This window comes from Piliocolobus tephrosceles, chromosome Y (genome assembly GCF_002776525.5).
Source record: "Piliocolobus tephrosceles isolate RC106 chromosome Y, ASM277652v3, whole genome shotgun sequence".
Classification (NCBI taxonomy): domain Eukaryota; kingdom Metazoa; phylum Chordata; class Mammalia; order Primates; family Cercopithecidae; genus Piliocolobus; species Piliocolobus tephrosceles.
Genome location: NC_045456.1, coordinates 7,837,090 through 7,841,916, shown reverse-complemented (window position 1 = coordinate 7,841,916; position 4,827 = coordinate 7,837,090). Strand labels below are relative to the sequence as shown.

The 4,827-nt window shown below is 35.5% G+C and overlaps 1 protein-coding gene across 1 annotated transcript in view; it reads left to right on the top strand.

The window, feature by feature from the left end:
• The first annotated feature begins 294 nt into the window (after window positions 1-294).
• Window positions 295-4,827, top strand: part of CA5B (carbonic anhydrase 5B) — a 69,826-nt gene continuing 65,293 nt past the window's right edge. The window contains exon 1 of the mRNA XM_026449809.1: window positions 295-387. The gene's annotated coding sequence lies outside the window, so the exon portion shown is untranslated. The remainder of the gene's footprint in view (window positions 388-4,827) is intronic.

Sequence of the window (4,827 nt, the reverse complement as noted above, 5' to 3'; positions counted from 1 at the left end):
GGCGGTTTCACCGTGTTGGCCAGTCTGGTCTCGAACTCCTGACCTCAGGTGATGCACCTGCCCTGGCCTCCCAAACTGCTGGGATGACAGGCATGAGCCTCCATACCCTGCTGCACAGACATTCTTTGCCAGTTGTTAGTTCCCCCTTTCAATTTGATATATGATTATTTTCTTGCATTTTCCCAGAAAGCAATCCCATATTTCATGTCATCTGCATACACTTTAAAGTTTCTCTCCTGCTTTTCAATAGTAATACCTAGTTGTTGATGTTGTTGTTTTGTTTCATTGTAGTGGCACTATCAGAACAGAGTGACATAATGGTGGGATAACATGGACACTTGTCTTCTTCCTTACTGTAATGGGACTGTTTCTACTCCATATAATCTAGTGAGTCACTGTTAAATATGATTTGCTTTCTGATAAAAGTATCCTTTTATTTCCAGTTTACTAAAAATTATTTTAATCAATAATCGATTTTGAAATGTAACTATCTTTTCAGCATGTATTATTATGATCATTGGGTTTTTTAATCATTTAATACATTATACTGATAAATTTCTTTACATTGATCTAACCCTTATATAAGTTAATTTTTGTTTCGATTTTTCATTATTTGATTTTGACTATTTTAGTTATTTTCAACAAGCTACTGGACATATTTTGCTAGGTTTTTCCTAAGATTTTTAGCTCTATTTTCATGAAGAATAGCATATAGGTTTCTTTTCAGGAGCTAATTCTTGAAGATTTTTTCTTTTTATTGTCACCATGAACGTATTATAGAAATATTTCTAGCACTTTCTGTGTTTTGAAATACTTTAAAAAGCGTATGAAATAAAAACTTTATGGATAAATAATCTGAATCATGCATATTTGTGGTGAGAAGTTCTCTGAAAACTTCCCATTTCTTCCACGGTCATTTATATCAGATTTCATGAATCTTTCTAAATCCATTTAGACTCTACAATTTCCAAGAAAATCCTTTAATTCATTCAGATTTTTTCAGTATTCTCATGAGCATTATAGGATATTTTCTACAAAATACCTGTTTTTGTTGCTATGTTCTCTTTATATTTGCTAGTGAATACATTAATTTTTTCTCAGTTTCCTGTTGGGCATGTCAGAAGTTTTGCTAGTTTGTTGTTATTTTTTCAAAGAACGTGCTGTTGGATTAATTTTCACTGTTTTTCTTTCTGTTTCCTGATTCATTCATCTGAGTTCATTGATTAAGTCTGTTTACCAGTTGTTGTTATTGTTGTTTTGCTGTTTTGTTTATAACTCTTGAGTTGACTAATAAGCTTGTTTATTTTTGGTCTTAGTAATGAAAACATCTGCGGCTATGGATTTTCCTCCAAGTACTGCTCTGGCTATGTAACATAAGAAATATAGATGCATAGTAATCTTATTATCATTAGTTTTCAGAATAGTCTATAATTACAGTTTTCATTTTTTCCTGTAACCCAGTTATTACATTTTAAAGTATTTTCTAAATTTCTAAGTTCTTTTCAGATTTAACTCTAAATATGTATGTACCGTATTTTAAATATTATTCTTATTCATCTCAAGCACATTAATACATATTTAATCTTAGAGTTTATGGGAAGAAATCTGTACAGTTTACTTTTAATCTCCAAATATATTTTGTAAATAACTTCAAATAAGCATCTGACAATATTCGTTTATTATTGTTATTTCCTCTGGCATTTCTCCTTTTTTTTTCTTTTTTTTAATTTCAACTTTTATTTTAGATTTTTCGGGGCACATGTACAGGCTTGTTCCAAGGGTATATTGTGTGATCCTGAGGTTTGGGGTGTGATTGAACCTGTCACCCAGTGAGCATAGTACGCAGTAGGTGATTTTTCGACCCTTGTCCCCCACCCTCCTCCTCTTGTCATCCCAGTGTCTATTGTTGACAATATTCTTTTTAAAGGAATTATGAGTGAATATTGCACTGTTACATTTCTGTTTTTAAAATAAAAGCATCGTCTTGACTTTCCCATTATTTTAAAGCTGATCTATCATATTAATACGATGCTGATCTATCATATTAATATGATTAATACTATTAAAGGGCATGAAATGGAAACTTTCTTAAGGTAGTAAGATTTTCCTATAAGGATAAAGCTACTTCTTGCCCATGGGCTGATGTGCTCATATGTTTAGATTTGTTTGACCACAGCAAAAAAAAAATTGCTAAATGTGCGGCCCAAAGTGGCAAGATTTCAGTTAATGACTTGTATAGGTTCTGTAAGATGAATAAAAAGACAAAAGCTCAAATGACAAATTTGCAACACTGCCAATAACTTGATTTCAAATATGAAGACACCACAGGTGACATGTCACATAGAAGGTACAAAAAACAAATTCATTGTTAAATAGTTTGATGGAGATCTCAGTAAAATAAATGGAAAATGGAACTAGATACTAGGATTCTGGCCTTTCAAGATATTATCTTTATTTTCTTAAACTTTTCAAAATCTTGCACAAATGTAGTGCTTGTCTTGATGTACAAATTTTTGTGTTTTTTTGTTTTTGAGACAGAGTCTTGCTCTGTCACCCAGGCTGGAGCGTAGTGGCGCAATCGCGGCTCACTGCAGCCTCGGACTCCTGGGTTCGAGCGATTCTTGTGCCTCAGACTCCTGAGTAGCTGGGACTACAGGTACACACCACCACACCCGGCTAATTTTTGTATTTTTAGTAAAGACAGGGTTTAACCCTGTTGGCCAGGCTGGTCTCGACCTCCTGACCTCAAGTGATCTGCCCGCCTCAGCCTCCCAAAGGGCTAGGATTACAGGAGTGAGCCACCATGTACCCATTTTAAGTAGTAAGATTCCAGAGTCTTTAGATCTGTGTAAATTGCTTCATCAACAGCTCATTTCAGCAATTTCACATAAGGGAGCTTAATAACTTATTAGTGACTTTGGAAATGATGACAAATAAAGCAGTTTGAATCATTCTGAATATGTTACTATTTACTTCCAAATGTTCAGAGTGTAGAGCATGTAGATTTAAAAGTTCAGATGACTGTTGCCATGAGCCACACAAAAGGGCATCAAGTCTCCTGAGATGGGAAAAAGAAATTGATTTCTCCGTGTTTTTTATACTTCACAACACTCTTGAAAAGCACTTTCTGGGCACTTAACTATTGATCTACTGCTCTGGGGTAAATAAAACGTGAGATCACATGAAAATAAAACACGTGTCGTTCTTTTGATTCATGCAAGATGCCTTTTAAAGTTCATCAGAGTCATAAAAGCATGAGGGCATATGTAGGCTCAATTCACCTGCAATAAAGCAAGAAGTAGGGAGGGCTGATGTTCCTTTTAAATTTGACTCTGAGTATTCTGTTTCATTATCACAGAAATGTAGTAAACATATAATGCCTAAAACTAGTATTATAAATTGTGAAACCATTTCACATGTGACATTACTCTGTAAATTTGTATTGGGTTTTGGGAAATTTCTCTGGCTGTGACACATTAAAAGAAATCAAATAAAACCTGTAATGGCTGAATATGGAAACGTTTTATAAGATTTTAAAATCGTGCATTTTTAAAACTAGCATCTAAACCATTTAGCACCATTCAGAAATTTTCTAGAAGTTGTAGATTTTTAATCAAATGCGATCCTTCATATTTTAATTGCAATGAAATTGATATGTCTACATAATAAAACAATTTCAAGAGGTTTATAATAATTAGCTCAATATTTTCTGAATAATTAAGAGGTAACAAAATGGTTCTATTCTCTTTAAGCTATCATCAGGTTAAGATACATGTGGAGATAAAAGATTTTTGCCTCATGTGCAAACCCTATTGTACTTTAACCCAGGGGTTCTCAATCAGGGGCAATTTTGCCCCCCAGAGAACATTTGGCAATATCTGGAGAGACATTCTTGGTTGTCACAATTGCAGTGGGCAGGGATGGGGGTGCTACTGACATCTAGTGGATAGAGACCAGGGACACTGCTGAACGTCCTGCATTGTGTAGGGTAGTTCCACCACAAAGAATTATCCCGGTCCCCAAGGACAATAGTGCTGAGGTGGAGAAACCTTGTTTCAACCTAATGTTGCTACTTTCATTGTATAAATTATTTTGGGGCCAGGTGCAGTGGCTTATGCCTGTAATCCCAGCACTTTGGGAGACGGAGGGTGGGGGGGGGGGGGGGAGGATCACTTGAGGTCAGGAGTTCGAGACCAGCCTGACCAACATAGTGAAACTGTGTCTCTACTAAAAATACAAAAATTAGCCAAGCATGGTGGCACGTGCCTGTAATCCCAGGTACTTGGGAGGTTGAGGCAGAAGAGTTGCTTGAACCCGGAAGGCAGAGGTTGCAGTGAGCCAAGATCACGCCCCTGCCCTCCAACCTGGAAACAGAGTGAGAGTGTCTCAAATAAAAAAAAAAAATGGTGATTTTGGATAATGGATCACATATGCCTTCCTAGTTTCCCAATATTAGAAATAGTAACTTAGGGTCTAGTGTTTTAGAGACAATCTTGGTGCTGACACTTGGTTAATTGGCATCATTACTTTTATTGTTGACATATATAAATAAATAAGCCCTATACTGAGGAAACCTCCTAGATGTAGGTGTAGTGAATTTTCTCTATACCTGCTTAAGTGACAATGATTGAGTTCAATATTGAACTCAGTCTTGACTGCTGCCTAGCAGCTTCCTGTCTCAGTACTGCACAGTTTACCTTGAAGAGTTCTGAACTTGGACATGTTAATCTTAAACTGAAAAGAATGCAAAGAGTTTGCTTGTAAACTTTTACACTGCTTGTACAAAATGAAGTTTTTATTTAACTTCAGTCTTTTCTTTTCTTTCTT